Consider the following 16,135-nt stretch of genomic DNA (forward strand, 5'->3'; position numbering starts at 1 on the left):
TATCCCTTGGCTTTTGGAATGGCAATCTGGAGACCTCATTAGGTTCTAGTCTTGGCTTATATAATTCATAGAACTTTATAATAAACTTTGTAGTCACTCCTGTTCTCTTCTTCAGCTAAGGAAACTGAAAAGGTACACCAATTCCACCTGAAAAAAATATTAATTCAGAAAAGAGTATTCAAAGGAATGCCTTTCAGCCTAGAAAATTATCTCAGCACTATACCACTATTCAAAGATTTAAGTCTGCTCATAAGATTACAAAGTATTTTGGGTTTATTTTGTTTAAGGTGTTGGGGATCAAGATTTTAGGTTATTAGTGTATAAATAGAAAAAAAGAGCTATGTCTAAAATATTCAATTATGGAATATCTTTGAAGAAAGGTGTGATTATCTGAGTAGGAGTCAGGTGATTTGGGTTTAGGCCTCATTTTTCCTCACTAAAATATGGTGCCCTTTGGTCACTTTATATTTTAGGATTCAGTTCCCTCATGTAAAAATGAGTTTCAAATCATAACATTAAAGGTATCTTGTGCTAAATGTAAACTACAATATAAACTGGATAATAATAATTTAAATTAGAAAAACACAATAGGTCTATATTATATAGGTAGCAAGCATTTCCATATAAGTTCTTAAAGCGCTTAAGATCTGCTGCAAGATGAAATGTGATCCAAACAATACAAAGGAAGGAGTCAGAAGAAAATAGTGTCTATTCCTAATTCTGGCACTAACTTCCTTGCAAGGAGCCACAGCCCTTCACCAAGTCTTCAATGTAATATCTCTTTGGAAAACAGGATATGGGAAAAGCTCCTCTGTGATTACTATAGTAAAGTACTCAAGACAGAAAACCAGATTTTTTTCTCTTTCACGCCCTTTGAGTATATTCCAAGGGATGCTGGTTAGAGTCCAATATCTCCATTCTCAAAAGGCCATGATGACAGTCACTGTTCATAGCCAACTTAATAGCCATCCTTCTTCTTCCTATTTCTTCACATATTGGGCAGGCAAGCAATGTTCTCAAGGTAAGTGTGTCTCTCTCTTGAGCCAAGTATCCTAAGTCTGAGTATTCTCATTCATTTGTCTTTGCCAATTATTGACATAAGAGTTGACCTACATCTCAGCTGTTGCCAATGAGGTATCAAGGAAAGTCTGCTGCAGCTTTGGGAAGATATTTTCCTTTCTGGATAAAAGAAAAAAAATGATTTGTGAAATAAGCCCTTTTCCTTACATCCTGTCTGGGCTGCTAATGTGTGACAATGTGATATGTTGATCTGTGACAGCCATCTTGGGACCTTAGGCAAAGTTTAAGAGAATTGCAGAGATAAGACCTAGAGCCCAGTGACTGAACCTTGGAAAAACAACAAATGTTCTTTTGGTATTTGATAGCTAATATTATTTTCAACTTGGCTAGTCCACAGTAGCCAGATATTTCATAATATACTAGTCTGGGATAGCTGTGAAGGTGATATTTAGATGAGATTAACATTTGAATAAATTCAAGTAAAGCAGATTATCATTCAGAAGTATGTAGGCCTCAACCCAGTAGTCAAAGGCTTTAGGAGAAAAAAAAGGCTAAAGTGACCTGAAGAAGAAAGAATGCCTTCATATCTGAGCTGCAACATCAATTCTTCCATGAATCTCCAGCGTGCCCTACAAATTTGGACTTGCCCACCCCCACAATCACATGACTGATTCCTAAAATGAATGGATAGATAGATAGATAGATAGATAGATAGATAGATAGATAGATAGATAGATAGATAGATAGATAGATACTTCTAGACTTCTAATGGGCTTATGTCCTTGTAAACCCATCATTGGTTGAAAATATTGTCAAGATGCATTTACTACACCTTACCCACTGCCCATTAAAGTTTAGCAGCACAATACAGGGTAGAATATTGATTGTTTCTCCTCATGGGAAAAGATCAAAATTCAAAATTTGAAGTATTTCTAGAAGGTTTCTATTGAATGTCCATTGCTTTTTTCACTATCATAAAGCTGAAAAATCATAAGTTGAGCCATAATGCTTCAAGGATCATCCTTATATACATCCTGTTAGTTCTTTTTCCTAATATATTATCTAATGCATTGTTAGGAATGAGTTTTGGATGTGAGCTAACAAAAAGCCTTATTTACTCACTCTATCACTTTGTTCCCAGTCACTTACTACTCTTCCTGAACATACTACTAGAGAAAGTCACTGTCAAAGTCCTTGGAATCTTAATATACTGAAGCTCCACAAACCCTTTGTTAATGAAACTAACAGTAAAAATTTGTAATTATCTGTTAGGTAATTTAAAATTTTTCTCATGTATAGCTGAAGCCAGTAACAGGAACAAAATTATACCACACTATTCAGGATATAATATGGTCTTTGAAACTGAAGAAATCAGAGGGTCCTCGCCAGCATGTGGTGCATGCCTATAATCCCATTGGCTTGGGAGGCTAATGCGGGAGGATCACAATTTCAAACCCATCTCCGCAACTTAGCAGGCCCTAAGCAACTTAGTGAGACCTTGTCTCAAAATAAAAAATTAAAAGGGCTGGGATATGGCTCAGTAGTAAAGCACTCCTGGGTATTATCTGCAGTATCAAAAAAGAAAAAAAAAAGAAAAAAAAACAGTCCTGGATTTAAATCGTGGCTTGGGTGTTTTACAGCCTGTGTGAATTCTTGGGTAAATTCTTCTCCTCTCTAATCCCTGCTTTGCTCATCTATAAAATATACTATCTTTTTCATAGGCATTATATAGGGCTTGATGCATAGTTAGCATTGAATAAATGTGAGTCCCCCATCAATGCTCTCTCTATAAAATAGTTTATAATACTTATTAGTCCTAGACAAGAGGCAACAGCCACAGGCAATAATTTAACTTTATAAAAATTAAATAAAATTTCAAATTTAGTTCCTTGGTCACATTAGAAATTTTTTAAGTGTGCAGTACCCACATGTGGATAGAATCTACTCTAGTAGCCAAGTCACACATAGAACATTTTGAACTTTTACTCAAACAGGGAATCCTAAAATTACAATCCAATTCAAAGGGTTGTGCTCTTGATTCCCTGGCTCTCCTAGTACTTCAGAGGTGACTTTGAAGCCAGCTGATATCAGAAATAGTTACAAGCTCACATGGGCACAACTCATTTGAGTAAGATCACCCATGTAATTACAAAAATGCTTTCAAACAGTTCTAGTGGAAAGCGCACTGGGTAAGGAGAAGAGAAAGATAAAAGTCTAACTTTGGTTGCAGAAGAGACAAAAAAAATTTGGTGTGTCTGTTCTCTGATGCAATTTTTTTTTTCTGCTTTACTGAAGGACGTCAAAGGAAATGGAAAACAGATGTGATCCTTCCCTAACTCACAGTCCATTCTTTATCCTGACAATCAGGATGATATTTCCTCTTAACTCTTCATTCTTCAGGTTAAATGTGACCACTTTTCTATTTTTCAAGGGAAAATTACCCTATAAAAGGATCTTATCAATAATGTGACCACACATCAGTCATCCACGTGCACCTTGCTTTCTTCCATCTACAGAGATACAGTAAACATTTACTGAACCAAACTTTCTTGGTCTTTCTGAATTAGCATATATTGTCCTCGGATGTCAAGCACAAAAATAATTATTTTAAACTGCTGGTGATGAGTGATGATATAAATTGTTACAACCAATTTAAAGATCAATTTGGCAATAAATCTAGTAAAGATGCAAAGATCCTTTAACACAGAAATTCCTTTTCTGGGAATATACCCTGAAAAACTTTCAAACATGCACAAGAATACATGGGAAACACTTTCACAAGAGTAACGTCTGTCCTATTGTAAAAATTGGAAGCAACCAACTCATCAATCAACAGAATCAAGGTTAAAGAAATCAAGGTCTATTTCATTCTCTAGTATCTCCTCTTTCCCTCTCCTCTTCCTTCTCTCTTGATCCCCTTCCTCTACACTATTGTTCTTTTTATTTTTGTGTGATCCCTTTTTATTCCCATTTCTCTGTAATTTCTTCATATGACAGAAAACATTTGACTCTTGATTTTCTGAATTGTACTTATTTCATGTAGTATGTATAATCTCATGATTGAATACTATACAACAGCAAAAATAAAATGATAAATATATGAACAAAAATGAAAATCATGGGCTGGGGTTGTGGCTTAGTTGTAGAGTGCTCACCTAGTACATGCGAGGCCCTGTGTTCGATCCTCAGCACCACATATAAATAAATAAAATAAAGGTAGTGTGTCCAACTACAACTAAAAAATAAATATTTTTTAAATGAACATCATACCTGCAAGAGTGCAGAAAGGAAAGATACAAAACAGAATCAGTCCATTTTTATAAATATGAAAAGCTAAAACTGTTATAATGCTAACTATGTGTTTTAAGCATTTAGGCATATTAATGTCTTTTAAATCTCCACAGCAACACCATAAGGTTGTTACAGATTGAGAATCTCTTATCTGAGAGGCATATTATCAGAAGTATTTTGGATTGCTGATTATTCTCAATTTTGGAATAAAATCTGCACATACATAATAAGATATCTTGGGGATGGGAACAAAGTCTAAGTATAAAATTGATTTATTATTCATATACACCTTAGACACATAGACTGAAGGTAATTTTATATGATATTTCTCATATGTCTGCATAATGACTATAACCCAGTCCATGGGGTCAGGTGTGGAATTTTCCATTTGTAGAATTAGGACAGTGCTCATTTTTTTTTAATTTTTAAGCATTTCAGATTTCTGTTTCTTCAATTAGGGACACTCAGCATGGACTACAATGTATCCCATATTATAGAAAAGGAAACGGAGGCCTAGAGAAGTTAGGTGACATGCCTAAAACCCAACAACTAGTAGGCTGAAGAGCCAAGATGCAAACACAGGTAAGTCTTGCTCCAGAATCTGCAGTCTGATCCACTATCCTATGTAAATCATGACTGCATATTGCTCAAGGAAATTCACATATGAGGCGAAAAGCAGGGAAAGTCATAACAGAGAAGGAAGGCCCTACAGGAAGATAACAAGGAAGATAAACCCACAAAGTTTCCCTCAGCCACTGCTTCTTTGTTTATACATACACACTACATTTGTGGTGGAAGATGTGCTTCCAAGAAGATATTTTTAATATTCTTTAATTTTAAAAAAATTACATGCTCTGAAAAATACTCCACACAAATCTCAATGAATTTTTATAATCTAAAAACACCCATATTATCAGCTCCCAGATCAAAATACAAATTATAATCATCACTTTCAGAGGCCCCCTTTGGTCCCATTTTTTTCAGTAGCACCCCTATCTGGGGCAACAACTTTCCTTCTTTCTAACACCATCACTTAGTTTCGCCTATTTTTGAACTTTATAGAAATTGAGTCTTATAGCAGGTAAGCATTTGGGATTTTTTTTCCCACAACCATATGTTTACCAGATTCATCCATGTGATGGATAACTCAACTTCTAGTCCATTTTTTCCCATTTCTATAAAGTAATGAAAACTCACCATAATGTTGGTGAATCCATCCGCTTAATTCACAAAATTCACCCACTTAATTGTTAATAGTTATTTTTATCCTTTATTCACCCTCCCACAGCAGTCCCAAAAAGCTGAGTTCAGAATTCAGTATATTTGAAAGAGCACAGTCTCAGGAATAAAAGAATAAATTAAGAGCTGGGTTATAGCTCAGTGGTAGAGCATTTGCTTCGCTCATGTGAGGTACTGGGTTTGATCCTCAGCACCACATAAAAAAATAAATAAATAAAGATATTGTGTCTATATACAAAAAATATTTTAAAAATAAAATAATTAATTAAAATTAAAAAGTAAAATAAATTTTAAAATTCTGCTTGAAGCTTTCTTCTGTTAATAACTATAACTATGTGTCTATGTGTCTTTGAACAAGTTATTTGGTCATTATGGTCTTGACACCCTCATTTTGGAGATTTGGATAATACTACTTAACTAAGATAGCATACAGTAAGTACTAATCAACAACAATTATTATTATAAAGCTTGTAAAGTGTTTGTTGTTGACTTGAAAATCATTCAAAGAGATCCTTCAGTTCATAAGTGTGATGATTGGGTGTTCACGCTATTGTGTGAGATGTGCCTCCCTCTAAACTTTGTTACAACATTGGCGCATTACCTGCCTAACATGGAAAATAAAAAAAGAAAATCATTCAAAGATTGCTGTGATAGAGCTTAACTCTCAGTCACATTGACTACTTGACTTTCCCTTCGAATGCACTGAAGTATCCACAGACATCCAAACATGGGAAAATCTGAAATTCAAATTCTTAGAAACTGTCAATGGGGTCATTTGCTGCTGCTTCCTTCTCCTCTATCCCACGGCATGCAATGGCCTTTGGGAAAACTGGCCAAGACAAACACGTTTGGCTTCATCTATCTAACTGCCAGGTTTGTGCCTTGTTCCACCTTTTATATTTTTTTTCACTCTCATCTACCTCCAGAGCAGGTTCTTTTCAAAAAGTTCCTTCTATGATCTCTGTTTGTGGAAAAGAAACAGAAACAAGACTGACAAGCCTGTGTCCTTCTGTCAGTGCCCTCTTCCCTCCCATCTGTTGGATAAGAACACACTATAGCATAGCTTCCACATCAGCTCCAACTCTCCAAGAAGTGGGTTAAATGCAGACTCAGATGTCTGACTCAGACAATTTGGCCCTGGTCCCACCAGAAACCATACAAAGACCCAATTCAGTGGTTGTTCCTCTCTGGCAAGGGCATCCTTGAAAAAGAAGTGAAAACATCATACTGTGGGCAACTCTGACAAGACTCAAAAAATATGAATCAAAGGGTACAAATACTCTCCCTGTCATGTGTCTAGAGGGGATGACTGAGTTTTTATTCTGCCATCCCTAGTGGACAGTCCAGCATTCCACACTGCTGAATGAAAGACTCATTATGAACACAGCTAGACTGAGCCTTGTTTGTCCTCCTTGTTCTTGGCTTGGGGGGTGGGGGAAGTTGAATGGTAGTGGGAAAGGAGACAGTGGCAGGAAGGGTTCGGCGAATCAAGTAATAGCTAAAATGTACACATGGGGGCAGACTCAAAAATTCCCATGGGGGCTGGGTTTGTGGCTCAGTGGTAGAGCGTTTGCTGAGCATCTGTGAGGCACTGGCTTCAATCTTCAGTACCACATAGAAATAAATAAAATAAAGGGATTATGTCCATGTACAACTAAAAAATATTTTAAAGTTTTTCCATATATTGAGACTCCTGAAAGGAGGGAGATACAGAGAAGGAGCAAACCAAAAAAGAGTCTAGGCTAGGTGGAAAAATAATTCTAAGCCTAGTAGACCAAAAAATTAGGAGCACAAGGTAAAGAAGGAGATTATGCTTGACCTCGCCTAGCCACTAGAAATTAACAGGTATATTAACCTAATATAACATATGTTGAAGTTTTTGGACTTGTAACTAAGAAACAGCATCAAATCCTAGATTTATCACTGTAAAATGAGCCCAATGGTAACCATCAAGAAGATTTCATTAAGGTTCCAGACTAGAATAGAAAAGTTACTAAGCCCTAATAGTGAAAAGTAAAGGGATGGTTGACAAAAGTCAAGGGCTAAAAGAAGTTAAAGGAACATAAAGATGCTAATAGAATCATCTTATAAAGCTACAGTCAAAAGTTGATGGGGTAATAAATAAAGGTTTAAGTATATCATTTGAAGTAACAGAGGTAATCAATAGAAAAATCAAATTTATATTATAATCAACAAATACTGGAAGAGAAGAAAAACAGGGAAGTATGGGCAATAATCTATATTCACAGAAGGAAGAAATAATTTCTAAAGTTATATAAAATATGGTACCAGGGGCAATAGGACACAACTATAATCCCAACATCTTAGGAGAATGAGGCAGGAGGATCGCAAGTTCAAGGTCAGCCTTAGCAACATGGAGAGATCCTGTCTTAAGATAAAAAAGGGCTGGGGATGTAGCTCCATAGTAAAGCACTCCTGAGTTTAATACCCTGAATGAAATATATATATGTGTGTGAAATATATATGTGTGTGTGTGTGTGTGTGTATGTGTGTGTGTGTGTATATAAACTATGAAAGCAACTAACATAAGAATAAATAAAATGGTTAAAAATGGATGCTTCTGGATAATGAGGAATGGAAGACTATTGATTTTCTTTATAGATCTAAGAGTACTATTTTATTTTTAATCATATGCAAATGTATATGTATGTAATATAATTTCAATTTTTAGAATAGAAAGACTAAACACAATTTTTTTCCAAAAACTTAGAAATTTTAAAATTTTTTTAGATGTAGTTGGACACAATATCTTTATTTTATTTATTTATTTATTTTTATGTGGTGCTGAGGATCGAACCTAGCACCTCACACATGCTAGGTGAATGCTCTACCGCTGAGCCCCAGCCCCAGCACCCCCCCAAAATTAGAATTTTTAAAAAATTAATGAAATTAATCTGACAAAATTGTAGGTACCACATTAGAATTGAAAAAAAATGCCAATCTCATTGCATAAGTATCCAAACTGCCATAAATAGGTTGAAAGAAACATTTATATTTAATCAGAACAAAATTCAGATTCCAGCACAAAAAGGTAGTTCACAAATATATTTTGACCAACAGAGTTCTATTTTAAAAGAACTGTTATCCCCCAAACCCACTATATAAAACAGATCCAAGGGAAAGTGCTCTGGCTGAAGTAAGAGTTAGAAGCCCCACCCAAACAGTTTCTGCCTGAACACAAAAGCCTCTGATTGAGATGATACCTGTGAGCTCATCTGTGCCATGACTCCATGCTTGGGAAGCCAACCATCTGACAGCCATTTAGAAGTTACTGTAGAAGAGAAGCTGGTGCCCAAGACTCACAGGATTGGCTCACAGTTCATGGGAACTGTTGTCTTTATGAAATGACTCAGTTACAAAATAGCCTTCTGAGATTCTAGTTATTCAGAGTGTCTATCCACTGGGACCTAGCCACTCAAGTTGAACTGACAAGAGTTTATTGGCCTGCAAATGGACCCTGTAAACAGAGTGACTTGCATTAGCCAGCAAAACCATCCCTGACCAACAACTGAAATATGTCCCTACAGAGCACAATAGAGAAGAATGCCTGTCCCATCACACTTTGACAAATTTCCTCTGAGACATTTATTATTTTATGTGGTGCCAGCATCAGTACCACTTGAAGAGGTTAATCCTAGTTGAACAACAGGATGAGTTTATTCAGAATATGTTATCTATTAGCTCTCAGAATTCTCTGTTATTCTATCCCTTCCTTCTCTCCTTCCTTCTTTCCTTTTTGAATTCAAATCCAAAATCTGCCACTCCCTGGCTGAATGACCTTAACTATACTCACTGAACTTACCGTCCTCTGTTAGTGGGGGATAATAACATCTACCTTCAAGAGCTATGCTGAGGTTTCAATTGGAACATGCACCTGAGTCTGTAAGCACCTGCCACTATCAGTGAAGGCACAAAGAGAGCTAGCAGCAGTGCCGGATATACCACTCTATGCCCAATCAGGATGTAGGATGTGTTAGGAGAAATTAACTAAATGCAATTAATAAAATAAAATATATGGAAAATCTACATGGGAACCTAAGGCTAAGGGAAAGTATTCAAGGAAGGCAAATTTGGATGGTGGTTCAGACTTCATTGAAAAAACTATACTTTAAGTCACTGGATAGTACCAAAGTTTGCGGTTTGGCTTGGTAGTCTACAGTCACTAAGTAAGAAGGTGAAAATTCTGCAGAGCACAGGTGGCAGGCAAACAACCAGCAACCAGTTGAGTAGGTATGCAAAGAGGATAAGAACACTCCTGGTTTCAGCAAAGCTTCAAAGGAACAGCCTGGCTCAGTAGGTATCCCCAGGAAAAAAGAGACGATATGGGGGCAGAGCAGAGGAGCAACAACTCCATTTTAACCCTTCAGCCAGCAGAAAGGCAATATGTGGAGCACACAAAGGGAAACTAGGTGATAGAATGGGCACAAGGTCTTTGAAGAGCCTGTTTCCATGTAAAGAAGCCTTCAACAGGTTATTGCCAGGTCAGTCAGAAGCTTCAACATCACTGAGATATCATGCATTATTGGTGAGAGGCTGAGACAGAGCTCCAGCAATGCCCTCACCACAACTTCACTAGGCTACCATGCAGCTGCTGGAACCTTCAAGAAAGCCCCTTCCTCCTTCCTCCTGCAGTGTTCCTCCAGTATCCTTACTGAGAAAGTTTAACAACATGCTCTTTATTTTTAAAAAAAAAAAAAAAAGAGGTATGCTTCAAAGAATTCTGTACATTACCACTAAGAAGGTGGGGAAGGGTGAATTTTGAACCAAGAGGCGATAAACTGGTAACACATAAAAGTAGGCTAGAAGCAGTATTTCTTGGTGCTTAATTAAGTGCTCTTTCTTCTGTCTGAAACTTCATTACTGAGATACTTCACTACTTAAATAATTCTAGATAGTCTACTACAGACATGACTCACTCTAAATTAAGTCTTTGTTGATGAACAGGTTGATTTCATTGATAAAGAAGTAGAAAAGAAGACTGATAAGAGTGATAGGCATTTAACTTTTCTGAGTTTCAGTTTTCTTTTCCGTGTGTGTGTGTGTGTGTGTGTGTGTGTGTATGTGTGTGTGTGTGTGTGTGTGTGTGTGTGTGTGTTTTGGTTTGTTTATCTAGGAATATCTTTATTTCATATTCATTTTTTATGTTCTTATTTGTTCCTTTTAGATATATATGACAGTATATCATTTATGGACATATTATACATACATGGGGTATAACTTATTCTAATTAGGATCCCTTTCTTGTGGTTGTGCACAATGTGGAGTTTCAGTGTCATGTATTTATATATAAGCATAGGAAAGTTATGTTGTTATGTTGTTCCTAGTCCCATCCCCACTGTCGTCCCCCCATTCCTGTTTGTCTAATCCAATGAACTTCTTTTCTTCCCCTCCCTACCCTGCTTTATTGTGGGTTAGCACCCACATACCAGAGAGAATATTCAGCCTTCTTTCATTGCAACAACAGATATTAAAAACCCTACCTTGGGGCTGGGGTTGTAGCTCAGTGGCAAAGTACTTGCCTAACTTGTGTGAAGCACTGGGTTGAATTGTCAGCACTACATAAAAATAAATAAAATAAAGGTCCATTGACAAAAAAAAAAAAAAACCTACTTCACAGATTGGCTGTGAGAATTAAGGAAAACAGCATATGTGAAATCCTCAGCCTAGGCCTTGGACATACAAAATAAACAACAGAATTAATTTCCCTCCTCTTTGACAAAAGAATAACCACTGCAGCATATCCTTATTCTTCTCTTCTTAGTCTCATCCAGGATTTGAAAAAAATTAGGCATGAGGGTTTTTATATCATATGACCTACCTCATCTTCTTAATGCAGTGTTCTATATCAACTGTAATGTTATTTACCAAGTGGTTACTATAATTTTTGAAGGTTCTTCTGTCCTTCAATTTTGTCCTTTCCCAATTGATCATTAATAAGACTCCAGTTGGAATTAGTGGAATCTAGCATTGTTGCACTATCTAAAGAACTCACTTTGCTCGATTTCCAGTCATTACAAATAATGCCCATATCAATTTCACTATCAGGCAGTAGCAGTATATATTGCCCTTTATTCTCAGGTCTTGATACTTTCATATTCTTTATCCAAATTGATTGTCATAATATTTCAAGTAATACCTACTGGATGGTACATTCTTACTCTTAAAAGGGCTGGTGAAGATGCTATACTTCAGCCCTGGTAGGAAAGACCACATAACTTGGTGAATATGAGATGCATAGTGGGAACAGACCTGCACCTAGCTAAAAAGACTAAAAATTAAAATTATAAATTCCCTTTTATGGGACACCAAAGATTCAGAGAGATCCAAAGGATAGACAAGCTGAAATAAATCTGAGATTATCTGACAGAGGACTGTGTAACAGAACTTTCTTCAATGATGTTCTGTATCTGACCTTCCTAATACAGTAGCACCACCACGTCACTACTGAGCACCTGAAATGTGTCTAACAAGACTGAGGAACTGAGTTATTAATTTTAAATAGCTATTGAGTATCATAACAGACAACACAGAACTAGAAAACCTAGACTAAATGAAAGAATGTGAAAACAGAAGCTACGAACACCCTCAGATATAAATATAGACCACTTTCACAATTACATTTTTTTTGGTTGTATTATTGATCTTGAACAAACCTTAGTTATTGCACCTGTGAAATATGGAATAACACTAGAAGCTCATAGGGTTGTTGTGATTAGACAATGAAGGTAAAGCACCTAGCCCAGAGCTAGGTACAAAACAGATAATAAGTAAATGATAGCTGTTATTATCAAGCTCCCTGTTTTCCAGATGGAGCAAGTGAAATTCTGAAAAGAGAAGTGACTTATCGATAGATACAGAGCTACCTGGCCACACAGACAGGAGCCAAATCCATATTCTATCGTGTTTTTGTTTTCTTTGTTCTGTTTTGGTACTAGGGATTGAACCCAGTGTTGCTTAACCACTGAGCCACATTTCCAGTCCTTTTGATGCTTTATTTAGAGACAGGGTCTTGCTAAATTTCTTAGGTTCTTGCTAAGTTGCTAAGGCTGGCTTTGAATTTTCGATCTTTCTGCCTCCATCTCCCAAGCCACTGGGATTACAGGCATACCCCATCACACCCAGCCTTCCCATGTTTTATGATAATTATTTTTCTTATAGAGACTAACCTCCTTCACCCTTTGTCTTAGTCAGTTTGAGCTACTATAATAGAACACCATAGACTGGGTGGTAAACAACAAACATTTATTTCTCACAGTTTTGGAGGCAAGAGAATCCAAGCTCAAGGCATCAAAGGAATAATGATGGGTGAAGACCCTCTTCCTAGTTGCAAATGGCCATCATCTCATTGTGTCCTCAAGTGGCCTAGAGACAAATAACTTCTCTCATGCTTCTTCTTTTAAAGGCACTAATATCATGTCTGAGGGTTATACCAGCACAACCCCATTATCTCCCAAAGACCCTACCTCCTGATAACAACTACTTTGGGGGATAGGATATGAAAATATGAATTTGTGGGTGAACAAATATTCAATTCAAGCATTCTACCTACTGCACCCAAAATTCATGTTATTCTTCTTTTTAAAAAAAATATTTATTTTTTTAGCTGTACACAATACCTTTATTTTGTTTATTTATTTTTTATGTGGTTCTGAGGATCAAACCCAGGGCCTCACACTGCTAGGCAAGCGCTTACCACTGAGCCACAACTCCAGCCCCAAATTCATGTCCTCACATTAAAATATAATCATTTCATACTGACAAGCCATGAAGTCTTAACTCTTTCAATTCAAAAATCTAAAGCTCAAAAAGTCTCATTTAAATATCTGAATCAGATAAGGGTGATCCTGAAGATACATTCACCTTGAGGCAGAATTCCTCCCCAGCTATGAACCTGTGATACCAAACAAATAATGTACTTCCAAGAAAAAAAAAAAAGACAGGATAGGGAAGCCATTCCCATTCTGAAAGGGGGAAAGATAAAATAAGGAAGGAGTGATGGGTTTCAAGCAAGACCAAAATCTAACAAGGCAAACTGAATGACATCTTGAGGCTCTTTGCCTTGATGCTCTGGTGTCCAGGCCCACTAGGATGGCAATGTCACCTTTACACATCTTCAGGTATGTTACGCCCCTTTATCCAGGTGGGAAACTGTCAATGCCACTGTGGACAGTAGAAAGGGGGCTGCCACATTGCTTTCTGCAGTGGTACCTTCCTTGAGTCAGTGTGCAACAGAATCACAGTCTTCAATACTAGAAAGGCAACATTACCCTTTGCAACAGAGAAGGAATTAGATTTGCCCCCATGGCCTATGATGGGTGTGGCAATCCTGATGGTTTCTGAATTACCTATGTGTCCTCTCACTTGAAGAAGAGCTCCTGTTCAGAGACTTCATTCATCCTGTTGTCTGTTTCCTTTAGTCCCACCTGGCAGTGATTCTGCTGGTATAATCCTATTTCTATGTAGGCTTTCCTTTGGATTACTGATTAGATTCTGGGTTTATACTCAAACTAAACACATCAAATAGTCATTCAGCCACATTATTCATGCTTTGTTCAGAACCTTCTTTCTCATTATTTACAATATGAATAGAGAATTTTCCAACACTTTAACTTCTGGTTCACTGTTGCTTAAGACTTCCTTCTTCAATTTCTCTCTTCTTGCATTTTACTATAAGCAGGAAAGAAGAAATAAGCTGCTCCTCTAACAGTATGCTTAGAAATACCCTCAGCTAAATATCCAATTTCATTGCACACAAGTCCTGCCATCCTTAAAACACTAGAACATAAATATAATTCAAGTCTTTGTCACTTTATAATCAGAATTGCCAACACATCCTATGAGACCAATATCACCATAATTCCAAAACCAGAAAAAAGACACATCAAAGAACGAAAACTTCAGACCAATATCTGTAATGAATATAGATGCAAAAATTCTCAATCAAATTCTGGCAAATCAAATACAAAAACATATAAAAAAAATAGTGCACCACGATCAAATAGGGTTCATCCCAGGGATGTAAGGTTGGTTCAACATGGAAATCAATAGATGTAATTCATCACATTGATATACTGAAAGATAAAAATCATATGATTGTCTCAATAGATGCAGAAAAAGCATTTGACAAAATATAGCACCCCTTCATGTTCAAAATACTAGAAAAACTAGGGATATCAGGAACTTATCTCAGCATTGTAAAAGCTATCTATGTTAAGCCCCAGGCCAACATCATTCTAAATGGAGATCAACTGAAAGCATTCCCTCTAAAAACTGGAACACTTCTATTTAACATAGTTCTTGAAACTCTAGCCAGAGCAATTAGACAAAAGAAATTAAAGGGATATGAATAGGAAAAGAATAACTCAAATTAACACTATTTGCTGATATGATTCTATACCTAGAAGACCCAAAAAATTCTACCAGAAATCTTCTAGAACTAATAAATGAATTTAGCAAAGTAGCAGGATATAAAATCAACAGCCATAAATCAAAGGCAAATGCCTTTGTACATCAGTGACAAATTCTCAGGAAGAGAAAATAGGAAAACTACCCCATTTACAATAGCCTCAAAAAAATAAAATACTTGGGAATCAACGAAAGAGGTGAAAGACCTCTACAATGAAAACTACAGAATGCTAAAGAAATTAAAGAAGACCTTGGAAGATGGAAAGATCTACCTTGTTCTTCGATAGGCAGCATTAATGTTGTCAAAGTGACCATACTACTAAAATCACTATACAGATTTAATGTAATCCCAATCAAAATCCCAATGAAATTCCTTATAGAAACTGAAAAGGCAATCATGAAATTCATCTGGAAAAATAAGAGACCCAGAATAGCCAAAGCAATCCTTAGCAGGAAGAGTTAAGCTGGTGGCATTACTTTATCAAACCTTAAATTATACTACAGAGCAATAGTAACAAAACAGCATGGTATTGGCACCAAAATAGACCTGTAGACCAATGGCACAGAATAGAGGACACAGAGACAAACCCACATAATTACAGTTACCTCAGACAAAGGTGCCAAAAACATGAATTGGAGAAAAGATAGCCTCTTCAACAAACGGTGCTAGGAAAACTGGAAATACACATGTAACAAATGAAATTAAATTTTATCTCTCACCATGCACAAAACTCAACTCAAAGTGAATCAAGGACCTAGGAATTAAACCAGAGACCTAATACTTGATAATAAATGACTATTTAACTGTATGTACTTACTATGATATGCATTTTTTATACCTTAATTTTATTTATTTATTTTTAGGTGGTGCTGAGGATCGAACCCAGAGCCTCTCACATGCTAGGTGAGCACTCTACCACTGAGCCATAACCCCAGTCCTCTACTATATTTTTTATCTTTGGAATATACTCTTGTTGATTAAAGAAGTTTACTATAAAACAGTATACCGTGTTATGCTGTCAGCAACCTTGTATAACTTGTATTTACTATATCTCTTGACTGCACAAAGTACTAATGTTAAGTGATTGACCTGTATCATCTAGGTCTGTGTCAGTACATTCTATGGTACTTTCACAATGACAAAGCCATCTAATGATGT

General features: G+C 36.4%; 1 protein-coding gene and 1 non-coding gene across 2 annotated transcripts in view; one reads left to right on the forward strand and one right to left on the reverse strand.

Moving 5' to 3' along the window:
- Window positions 1–16,135, reverse strand: part of Ophn1 (oligophrenin 1) — a 383,470-nt gene that overhangs the window by 220,205 nt on the left and 147,130 nt on the right. The gene's annotated exons all lie outside the window — the stretch shown is intronic.
- LOC120891226 (small nucleolar RNA U13) lies at window positions 6,060–6,161 on the forward strand. Its single transcript, XR_005735605.2, has one exon. It is a non-coding gene; the product is annotated as a small nucleolar RNA U13 (small nucleolar RNA).

The sequence above is a fragment of the Ictidomys tridecemlineatus genome, chromosome X (genome assembly GCF_052094955.1).
Source record: "Ictidomys tridecemlineatus isolate mIctTri1 chromosome X, mIctTri1.hap1, whole genome shotgun sequence".
NCBI classification, from domain to species: domain Eukaryota; kingdom Metazoa; phylum Chordata; class Mammalia; order Rodentia; family Sciuridae; genus Ictidomys; species Ictidomys tridecemlineatus.